Raw genomic sequence first — 23,572 nt, 5'->3', positions numbered from 1 at the left:
TCTACTGACTGTATTGATCCTCAGCCTGGCAGTACTGTCCATTAGCAGGAATGCCACTGATGCATCCACATGTGTCACCAGTGATGTTGTCACATGATCCATATGTTACACACTGGTCACATGGAAAACGATACTGATCCTCACATCTGCACTGGTAATCACCACTGATTGGAGAACAAACTGCAGGACACAAATATTTAATGAATCAAGATTCCAATGGGGGACTTTCCAGCATTTCCCATCATGCTCCTCTGTTACCTGTGGAGAGGTCAAGCTGTGTGACATTCACTGTTGGACTCAGGGTTAGAAAATTGCTGCCATTGCTCAGGAGGCGTCTGAGGAAGTCCACTGTTGCGATGTCGGTTAGATTCAGCTCCAGATCAATCACATATTCAGTTTGAACCAGCAGCTCTGGAAGGCAGTGGAAACAGGATTTATGCTTGGTTTGGGTTTTGTTTGTGTGAGTAGCATTAAAATTAGGAAACTAAAATAAGATGGTGGTGAACCTCAAATTTCTCTGATTGTATTGTTTACAGAATGTTGTTAATGTTTGTTCTATTTATGTTTGTACTTTTGCACAAGAATTGCAGTGAGGATATTGATCAGTATCTGGAAGTCTTATACGTTACTAAATACATTAAAGTATAACTTATCTGTAGATTTCAAGTGGCTGTGCGGTGTAAAGGGACATGTTATGACCAAGACCTGACTTTGTTTGCATTGCTACAGTTAAATGTTATGTTATGCTACAGCCACGGACTTCAACTTGTTTCATTTATAGAACAACACAATATGGCATAATTGTGAAGGGCAGCAAAACTATTCTTGATTATTGAGTCTTTCACCAAATCAATCTAGTAGGTACAGAAGTCTATTGGTCTGAAGTCTGATGGTGATTGTAGGTTCCTAAATAATGAAGCCATAAGCTTGACGCCCTCCGTCTTTTTCCTTCGGTCCACTTGATGACGAAATGACAAAAAACCAGACTGGATCCTCGATAAAGTTAAACGCTTTACTTCAGAAATAAAAACGGTACAAATGTTACTTTTCCACAAAATGATAAAGAGTAAACAAGAGAGTCTAAAGAGAGAGGTCAAAAAACTGTGTGGCTCCACTCAACTCCCTCTAGCCAACACCCTAAAACCCTTAACTGCAATTAGATATGCAAATATACAAGAAGAGAACATAAAGCTCTCAGCTTCCATACATAAATTCAGTCTGTCTGGATAAACAACATCACAAACAACAAAGAGTATCACCAGTTTCTCAATCATTTTTGGTGCAGGCTGTTGTAAAAATGGGTATTTAAGTCTGAGCATTTCGACCAATCAATGTGTCTTTGGGTTCCAGCCTCTTGCCTTGATCATGTCCCAGGCCTGAACTCCTTGCACTTCTGTGCACTACCAGTAAGCTAGGTTAAGCTCCTAGTTTGATTCTCATATTTGATTCTTTTCAAATCTTTGTCATTTATTTCCCTTTTTACTGAAATGTTTTTTTGCAACTGGTACAGACCGTTTGAAGAGCACAGCACCCGTCTGACAGATGAGTAATTTTGACTTTTAAGAGTCAGTTAATGGCGAATAATGACAACTTACTACTCACAGGGCTATTAATTGTGCACTTATGGCAAGATAAATTATAAAATGCATTATAATACACAACACGTAGGCCACTGCATTTCTTTTGTCCATAACTGAGCTGTGATTACCAGAGATCAGCTGACAGGAAGAGCCGTCAGCTGGGATCGCCGAGATGCATTTGCAGATGCCGCTGGATATGGAATCACAAGCTCCATATGTGATGCAGGAGCTGTACGGCCAAGCAAACTGCTCTTCACACTCACACTGGAAACCAGTTTCAGTGGAGACACAAACTGAATGAGGAGAGATGAAAAGAAGTTGACTATGTAATGTTGATAGGGCTGCTGTTTGTGTCCCAGTCGTCACTCACCTGTTGTAACAGTAATATCTCGGATCTCTGTGGTGTTATCAAGCTGGAGAGGATAACTGGTGGCGTTCAGGGTCGACAGCAGCTGCTCATAGGTTCCCACGCTCGATGCATTTAATAAAATGTTTGCTGAGTAAATCTCAGAGTCTGAAAGCACTGCAAAGATTAACATCAGAAAAAATTCGTGTCAATGGTGGATATTTTTAAAAAACATCTAAGACCTAATATTGAATATGAGTAACCAATTCATGTTCAGTCTTTTCTCATCATACTAACCACTTCTTTCCTGCCGTATGTGAGGAAGAATGTGTTCTCCTTCCTCTACCTAAGTCATATGAAAAGTATAAATGACTCTTATTTATCTAAATAGAAAGGTCCGTCGTTCTTCAAATTCCATGTTTTCAGTTAGTGAAATAAATAGATAAAGTGGCCTTACCAGATAATCCAGGGCAGGAAAGTAAAACTGAAAGTTACGGTTCCTGTTTCCAAAATAAACACAGTCACCACAAGGGCAAAGACGACCAAGATTTTCAGACATAAGGCCATTCCTTTCCAGGAAATGAGAGAAGGGCAACGGAGGAAAACAGGACATCCATTTAGGTTTTGTGAAAACATTTTCCAAAAGCTTGTATTGTCATTGATTAAGATAAGAGTAATTAGTCTGATACAATAAATAGACTCCTAAGGGTACACATACTTTTGGAAGTGGACAGCTCTGATCTACGATGGTCACTGTATAAGATGTTTTAGAGCTTTTCCTCCTTGAATATAATCTGATTTAAATTAGTCATTTATTAACAGGTTTCTACAACATCTGGAGGCAGATCAGGGATTCAGCTGTGTGGTGACAGGAAGGTTTGAAAAATGCTCTTGAAAAGTAATTCAACCAGCTACCCACCACTGAAAAGATGCTTACTTCTAATTATATTTGAGTTATTATGTTTGGAAATTTTAGGATAAATTCTGACCCGTATTCAGGATTAATTAGGCAAAATCAAAACCAAACATTAACAGCAAGTGACCACTTCACTGCATCACTGTTTAAAATTTCCTTTTAGATTTTGTTTCTTCTACATCTATGAAATAAATCAGGTTTGAATAGTAAGTCCCATGAGAACAGACACAATCCTAATGGTTGTTGGTACATTTTCAGACTACTTCACAGTGTTGTCTTATTATACACACCTTCAGTGACTTGTACTCTTCAAAATGACTTCAGTTGAAGTAGACCCAGATGCCACACAGTATTGGTTGTGTTTCCAGTAAATTCAGTGTTGCTGAACAGCATGCTGGGTCAGAGAATATTATCTTTCTGCTGTCAGAATGAAAATCTGAGGAAATGGGTAAAAGAAATACATTTATGTTATGTTTATTGAGTAGCTCTAACCAATTAATGTGTAATCAGGGTTATGCGTTCATAAAACGGCTGTTTTTCACCGTTCTCAGGTTTCCTGTCTGCTCTGAGAAAAGGTAGTTTTGCTAGCAGCAACTGTCTCAGGTGTGAAAGGTGTTAAAGAAGTTATACTATCAGAGTCAGAGCAAGCATAAAAGGTGGAAGAAATTTTTTTTTTCTAATATATCTGCTATTCAAAAAAAGTTGCTACTTTACAAAGAAATTACAAACAAAGTTTCTCCAGTTATCTTTTAACTTTCAGTCTTTTGTCCTTTAGGAAAGCTCAGGGTTAAGCTAAAGGTCTACATTCTTAACAAAATACTCAAAGGAACCAGGGTCCACAGTGATGAACGCTAATCATTATTATAAAGTGCTAAAGCTTTTCAGCTGTTCAGTTTTCTTTTGTGAAATATATACTTGGTGTGTTGCTGGGATCAATGGTGTGGACTTCACAGTGTTCTTGTGTGATGACCGGCTGAGTTACTTTTCTAGGATATCGCTCACTCTTTTTCTGACCATCTGGGAATGATTGCCCCCAGTTGGTCAGAAAAGATTAAACCAAACCAATGTAACCCTAATGGATGCATTAAGTTTCATGTGTTGCGTATCATTTATAAATGAGAATATTGTTCCATTTCATGAAACTAAGCCTGAAATTGAAGCTAAGATTTTATTCATATTTTATGAAGTTGCAGGTAAACATTCCTACCTGATGATGACTGTCTATATGCTTCTCTACACCCACATTATTTTACAAAAACAAACTTAATGCTTTTTGGTGAATATTCACTGAGACCTTCCACCTCAATTTTTTAACATTCAATCATTTACATTTGGTTTGGGTTGACCCGGGTTGCTTAAGTTAAAAATATACAACAATAACTCCACATTTGTTATTGGTCAGGATTTGCTCCAGTATAACAGAGAATCTGGTCAGACCCAGTGGGGAAATATGGACAGACTGAGAAGATTTTTAAAAAACACTTCATATTCAATTCTCAGATGACAAAATAGCTGAATATAATTTTAATTTTACTAAAACTCCCTGTCCTGAAATTCATTCCATTGAAAGAATCTCGGTGAGAGTCTTGCATGATTAACCGTCAACCTGTTCCAACCGGTTTAACCTCAGCATGAATTTTTACATGGGCAGAAATCTTCAATGTACTTTGGTCTAATATTCTTCAGCCTGTCACACGTTGACAGATCGCAATTTACATACCTGATTGTCATTGTGTTTAAATGTCACAGGATGCCTTAGCATGAATGTACCAGACTGTCAAGCTTTTCATTCTTTTCCCAGTAGCAACAATACATCGTCACGAAGCGGACCCAACATCACACTACTGACACCGTCACATCAGATTCCCATACCAACTACTGTTTTACTGTTTAGTATATCATACAGGTTCTGAGTAAATAAGAAAACCTAAAATGCAGTTTTCAGATGAGGAACTCTTGTATGAAGGCCCAGAGTTATAAACTGCTGGACAAACTCCTTCAGGATTTCAGACGGAGAGCAGAATCCAACGCTTTAGCAATCACAGCAAGTCAATCAGATCCAGATTCAAATCTCCATTCATGTCTCAATGGGCAATTCATTTTACAGCAAGTCACAATGAAAACACGGACATCAATTAATATTTAATTAGAAGGCGTAGAACTAAATTTCACTGCTTCAAACAATGGAGGTGAGACAGCACAAAACTTGTAAATCAAAAACAAAGAGCTGGTAAGACTAAAGAGTGAACGATAAGCAAACCAATAAATACATACCAAAGGCATAATGAATGAGATTAACTAAAATGTATGAAAGAAAAACCTTAAAATTTGATTTACTGAAATAAATTTACGTTTTGATTATATTTTTATTGAAATGATTTTTCTTGATTACAGAAAGAAAAATGATCATTAAAATTCTAAGCAAGAAGTAAAAGATATTTCTGAGAAAATTTATTGAGGCCCACTGAGAGGCTTCTGGTTTTAGACAGGCTAAAACAGTCATGTTATGATCATCACAAGGTAGCAGTGAAGGATTACCAAAACATGACAGACGCTTTCTTGTTCCAGTCACAACATCTAACATTTATTTTCACTTCACATCCCAAAGTAATCTCATGGGGGATTTTGAGCTTGACAGAAATGAAAGTGTAAATCATAAAAATATTTGTTTCTGTTTTTTTTTTTATAAAGACAAGCCACGTTTACTTATTATGCCAGCAAAGTGCTGGGAAAAAAGAGCTGAACACAAAAGTATAAAAATGGAAAAGTCTTCCCACTTATCTAGCAAGTAACCAGAGGGTTGATAGTGGGATCAGTTTTGCTACTGATAACAATGACTTCAAAATAAGTTTTCCAAAAAAAACATCAGGACAAATGAGCTTGTAACAAATAACTTGCCATCTTTCTCATGTTTTTTTTCTGTACTGGAACTACAACAGGACAGTTTGGAACCGTTTTAGGGGTTTTAACTGCTCTGAATTCAAGTTTATAACGTTACATTGCATTAAGGGTTTTTGTAGTTTGGTATAAAGTTGATATTGCCTAAATTATCGAGCCATAAACTATAGAACATGAAATGAACAAAAAACAAGTTACATATAATAGATAATAAAGCAATAAATGACTGTGAAACATTAAGAGCTAATCAACTCGGCGCCTTGTGTGGCAGGTTTGTAATGTTGGAACGTCTAAAATCCACAGTTAAATTGAAGACTTTTGTTCCAAAGCCGTATAGAAACTTTGTTCATGACCGAACAAACACTTCACTCATTTACAAGTGAAGTGTTTGTTCTTAGGGTACAAGAACAAACAAAGCAATAAGGGGTCCTAGTAAGAACATTACACCAAATGCTAAAACAGAGACAACACAACATTTAATTGGTTTAGTTTCATTCACATTTAGGATTCTGGGCACATTTTAGGAATAAATTCTATTATTCTAGGACTCTTTTAATAAAATCTATTTACTTTGATTTAGTAGAGGTGAAAATTTAACTTTTTATTTTAAAGCTTTTTGGCTCTTGTGGCTTTTATCTGTTAGTGATCTGACAAGAAAGCAGGTTGAGAGAAAAGGTAGACTTGGCAAAAGTCACAGCGCCGAGACTCGAACTGACACCTCCGAATATGAGTCACCATGCCACTGCCAAAGAGATTAATTTTATTTATTTGATCAGTAAATTAATTGCAGCAACATATTTGTTAACAGCGGCAGCTACTAACAGCGTAAAATGTCCAACCAAAGAATATCCTTCCAAAGAGATGCAGTCATGCCTATTTCTTTCTCCCTTCACAAAGTTTCATGTAATATATCAAAATTAATTACTTTCCAACACGCCCTAACCTTATTTTCTCTGTTTTCCTGTTACATTTTCATACGCATCAGTGTAAAATATCACCTAAGCACTCATAAACTGAGTTAACTGTAAAAAGGTTAGTAAGAGAAACTGCCATGAAGCTCTTTAGTGTAATCCTGTTTGCAGAAGCAAATTTCCTAAGACAATGAAATTGATTTCCTTTGTTCCAGTGTCAGTCATACATAAAGGAAAGAATACAGAAAACAATATTTTTTCACATAAACCACATTATGTATAAAGACCTGTCAGACTAAATCAAACAGCAGAAAATAATCAGCCTACTTACCATAATTCTTCTCTCGGTCTTGCAGTCTGTCGGCGTACTGTGTGCTGAGGCAAACACTGTGAATGACAGCAGAGAGTAGACTAGAGCAATAAAAACATTAAATAACAGGCAACAAAGAGCTTCCTGACATGCAGCCAGGAAGAGTCAGTGCACTGGTAGTGACTCAACAGGTTCCATCGCTCCACATGCTTGCTAATGTCAATTATGAGGGGACGTGCGTTAGCATGGTGATCTGTTAAAAAGTGATTTAAAGGTCTACATTTTCTGCTGAATGCTATTCCATTTATAGATTAACATCCTTCTGAAAGGATTTTGTCCATTTGAGTCCAGTTATTTTAAAAAGGCGCATACATTTTTTTCTCTCTTTCTGAAATTAAATCTCATCAAACTTCTCTTGTTTTAGGTTCGTTAGATCGCCCAAAATTATTTTTAGTTGCGAAATGTCAGAAAGTGTAGGCGAGGAGAACAAGAGATTTGTTTCTCTAAAAAAAAATTCTCTCTCTTTTTGAGATTTTATTTGTAAAGTTCCTCAAATTCAAAAGGCACTTTGTCACTATCAGGGATAACTGTCTTTTAAAAATGTATGACTTGGATCAACCTTTTTGGATTTCCTTCCACAAAATTCTGACACATTTGAGTAAATTGGAGTCACACCTGTGGATGTATTTTTAGGCCACACCTTAAACACACTGCGTTCTTGTTTGATACAATGTGAAGTCAAAAGAAACCAGCCAAGATGTCAGGAAGACAAATCTTTTTCATCCATGAGAACAATTTACTTTTGCTTGAAGGCATCGCATTCATCTGTTCAAACAATTATCTGCAATAATAGATATGATGGGAACCTGGTGTAGATTCTGCTTTAGTTGATAAGACAGTAATATCTGCAGTCAAACTGTCCTGTACCAACACTCAGCGACACAGAAGTTCTTACTTCAACAGAAAATAAAAAAGCCAAAAGGCAGTTTGACCTCAGTCCTATGGAGAAGCTGTGGGGAAGATGTGAAATCTGAGGCGGCCTACAAACCTGACTAAGCTACACCAGTTCTCTCAAGAGGAATGGACCAGAACTCTGGTAACTATGACTTGGGTCAAACCTTTTAGATTTCCCTTATAACAAGCTTCTCACAATGCAGCCTAAAAGACAGCTATCCCTGATTTAAAACTGACCAAATGTATGTAAACTTTTGAATTTGAGGAAAGTTTAAAAAACATCTCTAAAAATCATCCTCACCAAGTTTTCTGGTATTCAGCAAACAGAAATGATTTTGGTAAATCTAACAGACCTAAAAAGAAGTTTGGTCTGATTTAACTTCAGACCGTGAGAAAAATAAAAATGCGTGTGAATCTTTTTATTCTGTGTATGTAAATATCTGGTTTCAAATGTCATCTTGTTATCTAATTTCTCCAAAGCATGCTGCCATGCTTGCTTCGCTCCAATTATGCTTCTGCTGCTATAGAGCTTAGAGATCTGCCAAGATTTTTTTCTTTACACTTCTTTTAAAAGATGCCAAAGAATTCATTTCCTCGCCTATCTGCATGCTTCATTGCAGGGTTCCAGTATTTCCAGTTAACATGTTCAAGCCCTGCCCCCGACTTACTGGAAGGTTCGTTATGGCCTAACAGGAAGTTCCTTGAATTAGCTTCTTATATTTGTGACATTTTATCAAATGTGGCGAGTCCTTATCTACCACAGGCATCACCATCTTAACTGTGGCCATCTTGAGCTTCATGTTTTTATCTCATATAGGACAAGAATGTCAAATTGGAATTGTACCTGTAGAACAGTCAGAATTATTCTCTGTCCCCAATCGCTGTCTTTCAACCTGCTCTGGGTGGCAGCACATTCATCTGACACGCCGCCTAAAAGGAAAAAGTAGAGAGATCTGATGAACAGAAGTTTACAAACTGAACACAATTTTAATTTGAAATATTTGGTCTGCAATTGGCCTCACTTGAGATCTTAGAGAAAAAAAGAGCTTCTCGGTCTTCTCCCAGTGCCACCAACAGGCAACCAATCAGAGCCAGGACACTCTGGTCACCCTCTGTCTCATATTATACTGTCAGAAAATGCAGCTATAAGTGCTATCAATGTGCAAGTGAAAATAGATATGCTTTGGTTCAAGGTTACAGTGTTTTTTCTTTTTGACCTACCGTTTAAAGTTGCGTGCCTTCCTAAGCGACCCCTTTCACTTTAACTTTGAACACAAAGTTAAACACAAAAAAACATTTCAGAGGAACAGCTGTCTGACCAAAACACACTGTGACTGGTTTGGGTTTACAAGCATTTACAAGCCGTGATGCTGACTCAGCAAATCAGACGGGAACAACAACAAGTCGAGGTCTTGATGGTGACGGCTTTGGTTGATTCTCTGCATGCCGAGTAGGACAATGCATAACATTGGACAGTTCTGACTAAATTTATGCATAACCTCTCTTGGATTTAGAAATAAAATTATTTTCATTTGACAAAGGAAAGGCTCTGAAACTATGTAGATTGAGTATTAGTTTGGAAAATATTTTTTTCAGTTTTTAATTTCCATTTTATTTTATTTTTTCATTTACCCTTTATTCACCTATTTGAACAGGTTCACCTATTCCTAAATAGGTATTTTATCTATTTAGGGTGGTGAAATACTCTTCCTAATAATCAATAAAAAATTAACAGCATTAAAGCAATTAAACCCTTCTGACTGCTGAGGTTTGCTTTAGTTGCAAAAATAATAAAAAATAAAAATAAAAAGCCAGAGGGAGGAGTCTGCGGTACTGCATCAAAACATTCCCTCAAACCTGACAGGGTAAAAAGTCTTAGTGTCTTAAAAAATCTCCACTGTTACACGTTAAAAGCAAGTTCTCTAGTCAAATAAAACCATCCAAAAGAAAACATTCATATATTGCTGGAAGACAGATTTCTGTTGATTGCTGAAAAGTTTGCAGCAGAAAATGGCCTCAAAATTAATGAACATCGGCCAAAGACTGAGTCACTTTGCAGCTTTATTGTTTTGAAAATGAAAACAACTTTTTCCAAAACTGGAAAGAAACAATCATGGAAATATGTGTGAGTGGAAACAACCTGAGTGTGAATGTCTGTCAAACTTGGTCACTTTTATTCAAAAGCTTAAAATAAGTAAATTACTTTGTGTTGATGCAATGAAAACACCAACATTCGTTTGGTCATGTAAGGGTGGACTATTTACACACAGCAAAACAAAAAAACTACTGCAGCAAAACAATTGAGCAATTTTTGCCAACACAGGTAATTAAAACATAAGGTTAACAGGGGAAATACACAGTTTTGAATTTGGCATAAAAATGATTAGCAAATAACTTTTAAACCTCAGTTAGGACAGTTTTCCCTCACTCTTGAGATATATTTTAAATTACAACAAAATGACTTTCACACTGTCATAATTTAATAGTTATTTTAGTACTTATTAAAATGACGAGCCTAATTTATAGTATGCTTTTGACAGTTGTGCCTTAATAAATGGGTTGTTAGTTCTAACAGAAATATCAGCTTTAAAGAAGCATTTCTGTGTGACATGACAGAAAACACTGAAATAAACACATTATAATGACCTTTGTGTTGTATCACAAAGTGTTTAATTTATAATTCCACAAAAAACACAGAATAATATTAAGCAGATGCAACTACAGCAAATTTTCATTAGGACATGTTAACATATTATGAGAAAAGTTCCTCTGCAAGTTAGTTATACCTTTAAACATGGCAGAAAAAGGCGCTATATAGTTTTCATAAAATAATAAAAAAAAGAGGTTGAGGAAAATGCCCTGATCCAACTGAAAACAAGAAAAGTAACTTTATTTACTGCAACCACTGAGCCAAGCGTTTGATACAACTGCCCAGCAGATTCCACTGTGTGGGATAAAAGGGAACAAGTTTTGTTGTTCATTAAGTCTTCAGTTCATTACTCTCATTGTTTTATTTTCAACCTTCTGGGATCTGCAGCTGTTCTGATAAAATGTTCTTAATTATTACCCAAGTCATCTTCAACTCATCTAATGTCCACATCTTTGAATGGGAATCAAAACCAGTATCCATATTTTACGTGAATTTCTGTAGAGATTACATTTCACTCAGCTTTTGAATTAGCCTTCAACATTTTTAAAAAATACTTCTTTTTAACTCCATTTTCTAAAGCGGCACCATTATATCTTTGCTTTAATTTAAATGTAATTCCTAATATGACTGTTTTTACGTTGTCATATTTTACATAACTTTTCTTTCAATCATCTATGAAATGATCTTGTGTAACATTAGTGGAAGAGTTCAGGGTTGTGGAAATTATTATTTTATTCTTTTCAGCTCTCTACATTGCACTGTAAAAAACTCCCATACATTCTGACTGTGAAGGTGTAGGCTTCACAATATCAAGACAGAAACAGCAGTAAAAGTGCACAAGAGATGTGCCACTGTGTTAAAATACTATTTCAGCTTCCTTCATAAGTTTGTGGATGGAACTTTGTGCAATGGTTATGATGCTGGACTATTTATAGCATCATAACCATTGTTTTATCTTTAAAAAGCAGCATTTACAAATAAATTAACAACAAAAAAGAGGAATTTAGTGCTTAAATCTGCAGACTGCTGTATGACTGTGAGGAGTCAGTGTTGCTGCTTGTGTTTGGAACTTGTGAAACATGGTACACCCCTGGAAGACAAACAACAACAATGTCAATCATGATAGTGAACTCAAATTCAAAAATGATCGTAGTGAACATGAAAACAACTTACCCCTTCTCCGAAAAATTCGGTTTATGATGTTTTCTGCTCTACTGGAGGAAGTTTCCTGCACTAGTGCTCTACAGTAGGAAATAGGTGTGACATTAATAGTTTGTTTTGTGTATATTTAATGAAATCACAGGTCTATTGTAGGCTCTTTGACATATCAGTAATCCAAAATGTAAAGCTGATCAAATTATAGATTTTTTTTTTTTTTTTACAGTTTGGTGAGCTTTAGTTTTCAAATTAGAACTTACCCTTGTGCGATTAGAAGTAGAGCTTACTGCAGGCACTTGTCGCAAAACAAGAGAGCGGATCTGAAAATAAATATATTTGTTAAAGAAAAAACTAATAGGTTTGGGGGAGGGGTGTGTGAACTGTCCAGCATACAACATAACTAATTTTGATATTTTTGTTAAGCTAAGCTAATATCCTTTTCTGTGGTGACTTAGATTTTGTAGAAATTTGAGCAACATGTATTTACTAGTCCCTTAGTTCGGATGTGAAACCAAACCAGACATCAGCCTTATTCATCAGTTGAATGCAGATTTTCTTTATCACATAGTCTTTGTTACAACTATTAGTGTGAAAAACCTGTCTGCCCCTTCAGTTTGAGAAAGTACTAGCACATGCAGATCAATAGTTCAAAATAAGCAAAAGAAAATAATTACTACAAAATTTTAAGTATTCAACCTACCTTGGCATCGAATACGTCCCAAACACTAAATGAAGAAACCCTGAGGAAGACCAAAAATTACTTCATCAACAGAGTACAAGAAAAATGAAAAAAATAAATACTGAAATGCCAGCAACAGATTGCGTTAATTTTCTGGATCAAGTACCTGCAATGAGTTGAAGAAAGCAAAAGCAACATGGATCCCTCCATTTGTTGGGTCCACCATGGTTCCAATTCCCAACACCAGGTGAGTCCGAATAGCGGAGTCAGTACAGCCACACATCTTAGAATGACTAGCAGGGCATTTTTCTCATCTGCCTGGGCTTGGTTTCCAGTGCTTCGTCTTCTGAGCATCTTGTACAAAACCACCAGAATGACCAAAATATTGAACACAACTATGGCCAAGGCAGGGATCACTAAGGCCAGGAGGGCTTTGGTCTTTGTCCCAGTTTAGCCAACAAGCTAGATCTTCCCTTACATATCCACCCCCAGGTGCAGTGGCAGCAACTGTAGTAACAGCTATGATCAGAGGGCAAACGTATCCCACAGTCAAGCCAATGGCGAACATGGTCCATTTGGACATTTGGGAGAAGACCAAGACTGACCGGTACAAGAGCAGCAGGCTTGAAACAAGCATCCAAAAGAACATGGCGAGATAGAAAAAGTGCATGAAAAAGGTCGCTGCACTGCACGGTCCAACTGGAACTTTGTAGTCCTCGCCTGGGTTTTTCTGCAGGGGGTTCTTTGAAATAGCGGCTCCAATGATGAAACAGATGTCAGCAATCAGCAAGGACAGGGCTGTGTTAACAATGGCAACATGGCGCATAAAGGCAGTGCTGTTTTTGGTAAGGGGTCGCCATACAATTCCTTCAATGATGAGACAAATAATTAAGCTGATCATTGATATTCCAACGCCGATATATGTCATTATATCCAGTAATAATCGTAGTTTCTTCAGGGATGGCAGTTGACATAAGAATTGAGAACGATGTGAGATGGTTGCAGGTGCAGGTTACAGTATCGTTTATATCAGAAACAAACCTACAGCCCTGGTCATCCAGGCACCAAGATTATCTAAGAGGCTAAAGTTCCAGAAGACGCACTGAGGATTCAGTTCCAGAGTGGTATTGAACTTTTGATAGCTCAGAGTGACGTTCCGAATGTTTTCATTTAATTTTACAAGCAGGACAGCAGCATTGATGGGCATTGTCAGGTTTAGTTTCATTGCTGGTGGTGTCGGACGCAGTAAGGTTAAACGAAGAATTCCGTGACGGCATAATGTTGTGGAGGGTGGAGAATACAATCGTGGTAATAAAGACGTCACTAAGGCCTGTATTTTGAAGGTTTATGGAGACATTGGAGGTCAAGGCATCACTGAAAGAATTGCTGAATTTGGACCTGCCCATCTGGATACGTCGAGAACTTAAAGTAAAATTTCCATCCAGTTTGTTAGAGATTGTCTCCATTGAACCAAGAAGTGCTGAGCTAGAATTTTGGGTTTCATTTGAGTTCAGAAAGTTCCAGGAGTCTTTTGCATCATCACTAATGAGGACATCGACAGTAGCTAGCACATTCTGTGGATGAGAAATAAAATATTGGGAGTGTAAAATGTACAAAAACTTATTTGTACCTATTTATGAAGAGGTTAAAAATATAGATCGCTCCACATACCTTCATAACGTCTTTAGTAACCACTTTTGAAAACCTCTGCGATTACATTTAATATGTTACAATAGCTGATATTGTTGCCCGAAGATTTGAAATTCCCCCCTCCTCTTCTGTGACAACCTTACTTAGATTTGTTTGAAAATACCTGAATCTCTTCTTCCTTCAGATCCTAAGGACAATGAAATGTGCAAAAGGAAGATATCAAAATTGGACAAAGTCAACAAACAAAGGAAAGAAGTAGGAGTAGAGGAGTAAAGTTCTGAATTTTAAGTTTTTTTTAGGTGTAGGTTGTTTTTGGATTTGATTGATAACTGCAAAGAGGTCGACAACAGAGAAGTAGTAATTTTCTTCCATAGCCACAAAAGAGGCATTAAGCATTTGTGAAATAAAGCCGTTTATCAAGCAAATGTGCAATATCTACCTTATGGCACTAACAACATTTTGAAACACACCGAATTGTGCCAGGTCTTGAAGAAAACAGTGACTAGAAAGACGGATGTGCTGTGAAAACACTAGCTGTTGGGCAAGTCCAAAAGGATCTAGGGTTGGGGCCCGTAGTCTGTGATATTTTTCCATCAGTTATAAATGGTTTCTCCTTCCTAGCTGCTGTAACTCCCACAAACTGTTTTCATTGTCTAATGTTTTTGTTTCATTAATCTTCCATGATACAAACCTATAGAATTGTTATTCTACCGGAATAATGGTGCGTTAACACTAAACGCATTCACATGTCCGATGCTACAAGTTTGACATGTGTGCACTTTAAATGCAGACAATGGCGCGTTCACACCAAACGCATTTCACACGTCTTCCTTACATTCAAATTCCATAAGTAAGCACGTTAGATGCGCAAAATCGCTCTTGTTTTTCTGTTGCCGGCCTATTTGTCGGACAGCCTGACACGTTAAACACTCCAAGCGCTTCAAACATTGCCTCCATGGGCTTTTGATGTACCCTCCACATAGACTATGAATGTAAATCAGATGTGCAAAACACATTTGGTGTGAACACAACATAATAGTTCTTATGCTCATGATGAATGAAATTTGGCAGGTTCTAGAGGATCTCTAGGTGGCTGCTTGAAAAAAAGAAATCTATTTTCTGTGGAGCACCTTGATAGAATGATCTCGATCAGTTAACTAACTCTACTGAACATCCTAATTTTTCTGGTACAGAGGATCCCAGGTATTTGCGTGGGTTTAGGATCTTAACTACATAGAATTTGAATGTAACGTAGACATGTGAAACGTGTTTGGTGTGAACGCTCCATCGTCTGCATTTAAAGTGCACACACATTGAACTTGAAGCATCTGACGTGTGTAATGTGTTCGTGTTAAGGCACCATTTTTCCAATAAAACAATTCTAGAAGGTTTGTATCATGGAACATTAATGCAAACATAGCCTGTCAAGCAGCATTGTGTCTAGATATTCCAGCTTTCCAAACTGCCATACCTTTTAAATATTTTAGATTTGCTGTATGACAAATACGCAGGGGCTCCACTTTGCTTTCTCTGATCTCTTTGATTTTGTTTCTAACTACACCTTCAACAGTTCTCTTAAAACCCTGTGATGGAATGTGAACAACTAGAGTTGCTGAGACGGAACAAATGGCACACAATTAAGATGTTAAGAAGACACCGAGAGGAATATATTGGTCCTTTTCAACACTTCAAATGAGGGTTACTAAGTTGTTAATCATATATGGTGCTGATTTCAGTAGGAAGCAACAAAAACAATTTATAGGCAAATCTATAAATTGTTGCAGGTCTGCATCATAACATCAACCATACTGTAATTCATGAAAATACTATAGTATAAAGCTACCTACCACTGAATTAATAAGTAATTCATTGATCTTGGTTACAATGCAGGAGTCCTCCACAAGTTTCCATTCTCCTGATGCCTGACACACTGCACTCTTGTGCCCCTCCAAGCCAACAGGGCACATTGCGGTTGCTTTGTCACCGGTTCGTCCAGACCCATACACATCATTGTCACATACAATAGCTTAAAGGTGCAAAAATATATACAATCAATGAAAACAAAACTAAAAGAGAACAAAATATTTCATGTTTCAAATGCTACACTTACGATCTGTAAAAATCGTCAGGGTTGTTGTTGCGCTATAAGTCTCGTCTTCAGCAACTTTACATGTGAATAGTTTTGTTTGTACACTGCAGCTTTGCATTGGATATTCATACTTGATGCAGCCTGTATCTGCACCGGCAACTGTGGACATTTAAAATGTTTATGAAGAACTCTGAGCTACACTGATCAGCTGAGCAATATACAGCACATTTGTTTCATACTTACCTGAAGTTAAAAGCGTTGAACCATCATACCACCTGACAGTATAAGGGGACTGCACACAGCAGACGACTGGTTTCTTTTTGTCCCTCCTGGCATTTCGCCAACATTGTTTGCTGGACTCGCACATTAGGAGCTGATCTGATCTCATTTGTTCCCACATTTCTGTCTTGGATGAAAGTAATATTGTCTCCTTGCACTGAGCATTCATATTTCCTGTAGTTAAAAATTCATCAGAGTGTTTATTGATTTAATGAAGTCCAAGCAGAAGAATTGCATGAATACTTGATCATGTTGATGCTAATAACTAACTCGTTTTGATTATACGGTGTAACTATAACTCAAAGGAGAGTGGTTTGCTTGCAACTGGAAGGTTGTGGGTTTGATTACCTGCCACACGATGTGCTTTTGGGCACATCTGTGTTTGGTTGTGAACATATTAGTAAGAGGCTGGGTGAATGTGGCTTGACTGTAAAAGTAACATTTCCTTACTAAAATATGTATATTGTAGTCTTTAGACAAGGGTCCTTTGTTCTTAAAATCTAATCTAAATGAGTCGAGTTCTGACCTGCCATCTGTTTTCTGTTGTTTGCATAAATATTGTTACTTTTTTTATCTAATAATTCCTTGGAGCACCAAATTGTTATTCATTTCTTAACATCTGGTCTCCTGTAATTCACTTTTCATCGGTTTTACAAAAACCTATAGATCGGTTACAGAGTGTTTGAAGTGCTTGTGCTGGACTTCTAACCAAGTTGTCTTACCCTAGTTTCACCTGTTTTTGGATTGTTCCAATTCTTTATTGGACAATGTGGTGATTATTGCTTCCTGGCCCAGTATTTGGTTTAGATTCTGTTCATGCTACTAGTTTGCTTGGATGTCAGAATAGGATTTGGTGCTTGCCTCCCCAATTCTCTTCTCTCTTCAGAAAACTCGACAACCTTCTGGACTGACTGACTCAGAAATGAGTCTCTCTCCTCTACACAGCTTAATTAAGAAGTTTTACAACACAAGACAAGCACAGGTAATCTTCTCATGTTTTGAAATTATTCACTTTCATCTGTTACAAAATAACTGGAAACCTTCCTTGTTCTGTGTGATATTTGGATCCAGTCATTTTTTGGAATTTTTCTGGATGGGAAAAACAACTGTCAGCTGGATTGGGCATTAAAACATGACCTTTGGTTGCATTTTGACCTTTGTGGACTGAGTGGAAAATAGTGCTCCATTTAGATTCTGTATAACAAATAAAGAGCTTTAAATGGACAACTGCTCTAAATATTCTACTGACCAAACTGGAACATGGGTTGGTTTTCTGTCATTGCGATGAAAACTGACGTAAAGAATTGAGCTCTCAAGACGCATACTTGAATAAAGGATACACTGTAATATTTAAATTTCACATTTTAGTAATTATTTTTAACTTTGTAAATTTGTTTTTAACTTACCAGCATCACCAAGAATAACCTTTTCCACTGCCAGCTTGAACTGACTTCCAGAAATAAACGGTTTGTGCCGATGTGACCCGATTACAACATTGTTAAATTTCCATACAGGATTCTTAGTGTTTCCCATTTTGGCCTCGGTAGGGTCACATGTCAGTGTCATGGTTTTACCAGTATAAATGAACTTATTTACATCTGACCCAAGTTGAGTTGAACCTTTAAGAGAAAATCAGGTCAGTTACTTTTTTCCTTTTCTTTGAATATATTTCTAGGTATTTTAGACTTACTGTAGTACTTTGCAGTCACTGAGCCAATAACAGGAGCAATTGATATCAATGCTGCCGGGAGATTTGAATTGACTGAATTCAGTGCAGTCGCATCAAGTGATCCAGATTTGACCTTGACAGTAAAATCTGTAACAACACTTCCTTTCCTCCAGGGAAAAGGAAACCAATAACATTGTATTGAAACACACATTAAGACTACTGACTTAACATTTACTTTTAATGAAGAAACATATATACCTGAATTTTGTCACAGAAACACTAAAGAAGCCATCCAGTTTGCGATACTGCTGCTCAAGCTGCACAAGAAAAAAAATCTGATTAATTATATCAACATTAAAGGACACCTAAAACCTGTTACTGAAATATAAAATACTTACCAATACAGTGATACTTCTTGAAAGGGTTTTGGATTCAGGACTGTCTGGATTGTTGTACTGCTCTATAAAATCCATCTTCAATTCAACCGACATGTCTATTGCTGTTTGTTTGAAATAAGATGGATAATTTTACTTTCAGGGTTTCTCAAAACAAATATTACACGTGAAACACAGATTCTATAAATAGACAGTATTCACTCTCCAAGCATCAAACACCCTCATTAGGTGAAAAAATATACATATACAAGTTCGTAGATTTGACAGTGTACAAAACAAATTGAGATAGCATCTTGCCTACTGAGCTCCTTATGAAACCAGACAGTGCCTGGTGGCCGTCATACAGAAAATCTATGATCATCATGAAAAACTCACTAGAAACTATCAGACTGTAAGCAGTAATAGCTGGTCTGTGGACAAGTTCAGTTTCCCTCAAAACCAATGATGACGTCTGACAAAGCAAGTTAGAATTTCTCTGTTCTTGCAGTGTATGCATACACCTAAAAATTTTATGATTTTGACATTGCACTGTGTGACAAAACAAGTATGGCTTAATTTCACAAATAACAATGTGTGTGTCAAGCTTTAAACAAGCAAACACATTCCTGCTTCTACTCCACAAGTGTAAAACGTTTAGTAAAATGGGCCAAAATCAGCTCAAGAGTGCTCACAGGCCAAAAATTTAACTTTAAAAAAAAAAAAAATCACAAAAAGTTTTGAGAATTTGTTTCTACTTAATAAACCAAGTCTGAAATATTTTAATTAAATAATGAAGATGGTCTGATTTTTGTAGTAAAGGACTGTGTAAATTATTGTTGAACAAAAGCTTCAAAAGGGTTCCACATGTTTCCAATATTGAAAGAACAGCAATATCGTTACTAATTTATTATTACTGAAAAAGACATGGTCAATCCTTAGTAGTAAAAATATGATATGTCACTCTTTATTTAAAAGTTTAAGAATATAATTAAAAGCAGATTTGAGTGCACCAAAGTCTGCTTCAGAGCTTAAGTCAATGGACAGTTGTGGTCCAATCAACCATGAAATGAAAGAAAAAGCAGAAAACGTAGTTATTAAAAGATCGAAACTTTGTGCTATTTCTAACGTTTTTGTGAGAAGATTAAATTTTTGATAAATGGGGAAAAAAGTCTCATCTGGATACAACTATCTGCGTGTTTGAACACATTTGTAACATTACATCATCACAAGAATCATTCCAAGGGCTGCAAATTGCCTCCAGATTGAACTTTCGACACCTGTCGTACAAAATATATTCAAAAGAATATACAGTAGTAAATTTAAATTGTAAAAAATCTCAATTCACACTAATGGCACAGCATGAATAATCTAAATGATAGCCTTCATGATATGTTTAAAAAGTAATTTTTAAATTTATCATTACCTGCAGCAGTGGTAGTAGTTGTGGGGGTAGTAGTTGTGGAGGCAGCGGTGGTAGTCGTCGGGGGGAGAGATTGTAGTTGTGGGGGTAGCGTGGTAGTTGTGGGGGCAGCGGTGGTAGTTGTTGGGGTAGCGGTGGTAGTTGTGGGGGCAGCGGTGGTAGTTGTTGGGGTAGCGGTGGGTAAGTTGTTGGGGTAGCTGTGGTAGTTGTGGGGGCAGCGGTGGTAGTTGTTGGGGTAGCGGTGGTAGTTGTGGGGCAGCAGTGGTAGTTATGGGGGCAACGGTGGTAGTTGTGGGGGGAGCGGTGATGGTTATGGGGGGAGGCGGTGGTAGTTGTGGGGGCAGCGGTGGTAGTTGTGGGGGCAGCGGTGGTATTAGTTGTGGGGGCAGCGGTGGTAGTGGTTGTGGGGGCAGCGGTGGTATTAGTTGTGGGGGGCAGCGGTGGTGGTGGGGGCAGCGGTGGTATTAGTTATGGGGGGAGCGGTGGTAGTAGTGGGGGCACGGTGGTAGTTGTGGGGGCAGCGGTGGTATTAGTTGTGGGGGCAGCGGTGGTAGTGGTGGGGGCAGCGGTGGTATTAGTTCTGGGGGCAGCGGTGGTAGTTGTGGGGGCAGCGGTGGCATTAGTTGTGGGGGCAGCGGTGGGTAGTGGTGGGGGCAGCGGTGGTATTAGTTGTGGGGGCAGTGGTGGTAGATGTGGGGGCAGCGGTGGTATTAGTTGTGGGGGCAGCAGTGGTAGTTGTGGGGGCAGCGGTGGTAGTTGCGGGGGGCAGCGGTGGTATTAGTTGTGGGAGCAGCGGTGGTATTAGTTGTGGGGGCAGCGGTGGTAGTGGTGGGGGCAGCGGTGGTATTAGTTGTGGGGGCAGCGTGGTAGTTGTGGGGGCAGCGGTAGTATTAGTTGTGGGGATCAGCAGTGGTATTAGTTGTGGGGGCAGCAGTGGTATTAGTTGTGGGGGCAGCAATTGTAGTAGTGGGGGGAGCAATTGTAGTTGTGGGGGCAGCAGTGGTAGTTGTGGGACAGCAGTGGTATTAGTTGTCAGGGTAATTGTGGGGGCAGCGGTGGTATTAGTTGTGGGGACTGCAGTGGTATTAGTTGTGGGGGCAGCGGGGGTAGTTTGTGGGGGCAGTGGGGGTATTAGTTGTGGGGGCAGTGGAGGTAGTTGTGGGGGCAGCGGTGGTAGTTGTGGGGGCAGCAGTGGTATTAGTCGTGGGGGCAGCGGTGGTATTAGTCATGGGGGCAGCGGTGGTAGTCCGTGGGGGCATGGGTGGTAGTCGAGGGTGCAGCGGTGGTAGTCGTGGGGGCAACGGTGGTAGTCGTGGGGGCAGGGGTGGTAGCCATGGAGGCAGCGGTGGTAGTCGGTTGGGGGCAGCGGTGGTAGTCGTGGGGGCAGCGGTGGTAGTCGTAGGGGTAGTCATGGGGGCAGCGGTGGTAGTCGTGGGAACAGCGGTGGTAGTCGTTGGGGCAGCGGTGGTAGTCGTTGGGGCAGCGGTGGTAGTCGTTGGGGCAGCGGTGGTAGTCGTGGTGGGAGCGGTGGTAGTCGTGGGGACAGCGGTGGTAGTCGTTGGGGCAGCGGTGGTAGTCGTGGGGGCAGCGGTGGTAGTCGTGGGGGCAGCGGTGGTAGTCGTGGGGGGAGCGGTTGGTAGTCGTGGGGGCAGCGGTTGTAGTCGTGGGGGCAGCGGTGGTAGTCGTGGGGGCAGCGGTGGTAGTCGTGGGGGCAGCGGTGGTAGTCGTCATTGGGGCAGTGGTAGTAGTCGTGGGGGCAGCGGTAGTAGTCGTGGGGGAAGCGGTGGTAGTAGTCATTGGGGCAGCGGTAGTAGTCGTGGGAGGCAGCGGTGGTAGTTGTGGGGGCAGCGGTAGTAGTTGTGGGGGCAAGCGGTGTAGTTGTGGGGGCAGCGGTGGTAGTCGTGGGGGAGCGGTGGTAGTCGTGGGGGCAGCGGTTGTAGTCGTGGGGGCAGCGGTGGTAGTCGTGGGGGCAGCGGTGGTAGTCGTCATTGGGGCAGTGGTAGTAGTCGTGGGGGCAGCGGTAGTAGTCGTGGGGGTAGCGGTGGTAGTAGTCATTGGGGCAGCGGTAGTAGTCGTGGGAGCAGCGGTGGTAGTTGTGGGGGCAGCGGTAGTAGTTGTGGGGGCAGCGGTGGTAGTTGTGGGGGCAGCGGTGGTAGTCGTCATTGGGCAGCGGTAGTAGTCGTGGGGGCAGCAGTTGGTAGTCGTCATTGGGGCAGCGGTAGTAGTCGTGGGGGCAGCGGTCATAGTCGTGGGGGGCAGCGGTGGTAGTAGTCATTGGGGCAGCGGTAGTAGTCGTGGGAGCAGCGGTGGTAGTCGTTGGGGCAGCGGTGGTAGTCGTGGGGGCAGCGGTGGTAGTTGTGGGGGCAGCCGTAGTAGTTTGTGGGGGCAGCGGTGGTAGTTGTGGGGGCAGCGGTGGTAGTTGTGGGGGCAGCAGTGGTAGTTGTGGGGGGAGTGGTGGTAGTTGTGGGGGCAGCGGTGGTAGTTGTGGGGGCAGGGTGGTAGTTGTGGGGCAGGGTTTGTGGTCTGGATGGTCACAGTTGCACCTGAAAAATTAACAGCTTAGACAAGTTTGATGCATCATTTGTTGAACTGAAGTCCACTGAATTGCATAAAAACAGACAAAATACAAGGAAATGCTAAAAGTAGATGAGCAGTCATTCATCAATACCTTTATGTTACATTGAAAATAAATTCTAAATTCCAAAGATTTTTTCTCCTCTTAAATTCTCTGGTGTATTTTCTGAGAATTCACAACTGTCGCCATGATCTTTGTTTAATGACTACATTTAAATCAGAAATGTCTTATTGGGTTGTTCTTGTGACCATTTGTCTCTGAAATGTCAGAGTTGCAACATGATGGCAGGATAATGACATAGAATGAGATTTTTTTTTTAAAAAAAAAGTAGAATAATGTGCCTCAGATTTTTAAATTCTGTGTTATCCTTTGAATCACATAAAATGATCTCTATTCTGTTGAAAATATTTAGGTCCACACTCCCATCATATGGAGATATAGTTTACTTTTTTAGCTGCTTTATCTTAACTAACAAAATCTCCTACATCTGCAGCCTACATTTCACTGGGAGATGCAGAGCAAGTGACTTGGATAATTCCTTATGTACTTGTCACATGTGTTGTTCCGTTTGTGGCACTGGATGTTGAACCTAATGGAGAAAAAGTATTTGAACTAACCACACAGCTAATTTAATAATGTGAAGAGTTTACCAAGATAGCTTGACTGGATGTATGAATGACATGAAGGTGACTCAAGATATCTTGTTCTAGCTAGGGACAATACAGCAATCATTATAAAACAGTGTTTCTAATTTAAAAGAAACAACTGCTCTAATCTTAATTCTTTTGTTTTTAACAAAGGTCTTCTTAAAGCTGACTGGTGGATCTGTAAAGGCACAAATGAAAGATGAAATAAAGAACAAAAAGGATGAATATCAATGTAACCCTTTCAACTATGTACTGTTGAGTGACTGATCAACATGAACCATGCTTTCAGTCTTACTTGTTGGTTGTGGAGTTGTTGTGGTGATTGGACATGCAGTAAAGTCTGTAAAGATGAAGACAGAAAAGGAGTAAGTGCTTGACACAAATCCATTCTCTGACATTCCTGAGGAAAATGGTTTTGCTCTCACTCTCAGTTAGCTCCAGTAGAACAAGGCCTCCCATCAATAACA

The 23,572-nt window shown here is 39.3% G+C and overlaps 3 long non-coding RNA genes and 1 pseudogene across 3 annotated transcripts; all 4 read right to left on the bottom strand.

Annotated features, from left to right (window-relative positions):
• Window positions 1-264: 264 nt before the first annotated feature.
• On the bottom strand, window positions 265-2,422 carry LOC114141499 (uncharacterized). The gene is made up of 5 exons (XR_003594858.1): window positions 2,384-2,422; window positions 2,224-2,272; window positions 1,951-2,103; window positions 1,709-1,873; window positions 265-411 (listed from the first exon to the last, which is right to left on the bottom strand). It is a non-coding gene; the product is annotated as an uncharacterized LOC114141499 (long non-coding RNA).
• Window positions 2,423-2,427: 5 nt separating this feature from the next.
• Window positions 2,428-7,034, bottom strand: LOC114141498 (uncharacterized). The gene is made up of 3 exons (XR_003594857.1): window positions 6,983-7,034; window positions 3,133-3,262; window positions 2,428-2,495 (listed from the first exon to the last, which is right to left on the bottom strand). It is a non-coding gene; the product is annotated as an uncharacterized LOC114141498 (long non-coding RNA).
• A 4,499-nt stretch (window positions 7,035-11,533) lies between these two features.
• Window positions 11,534-16,588, bottom strand: LOC114141496 (adhesion G-protein coupled receptor F1-like; annotated as a pseudogene).
• A 1,132-nt stretch (window positions 16,589-17,720) lies between these two features.
• On the bottom strand, window positions 17,721-18,650 carry LOC114141495 (uncharacterized). The gene is made up of 4 exons (XR_003594856.1): window positions 18,488-18,650; window positions 18,348-18,406; window positions 18,111-18,256; window positions 17,721-18,039 (listed from the first exon to the last, which is right to left on the bottom strand). It is a non-coding gene; the product is annotated as an uncharacterized LOC114141495 (long non-coding RNA).
• Window positions 18,651-23,572: the final 4,922 nt, after the last annotated feature.

The sequence above is a fragment of the Xiphophorus couchianus genome, unplaced genomic scaffold (genome assembly GCF_001444195.1).
Source record: "Xiphophorus couchianus unplaced genomic scaffold, X_couchianus-1.0 Scaffold1000121, whole genome shotgun sequence".
NCBI lineage: Eukaryota > Metazoa > Chordata > Actinopteri > Cyprinodontiformes > Poeciliidae > Xiphophorus > Xiphophorus couchianus.
This window is presented reverse-complemented; position numbering and strand designations above follow the sequence as displayed.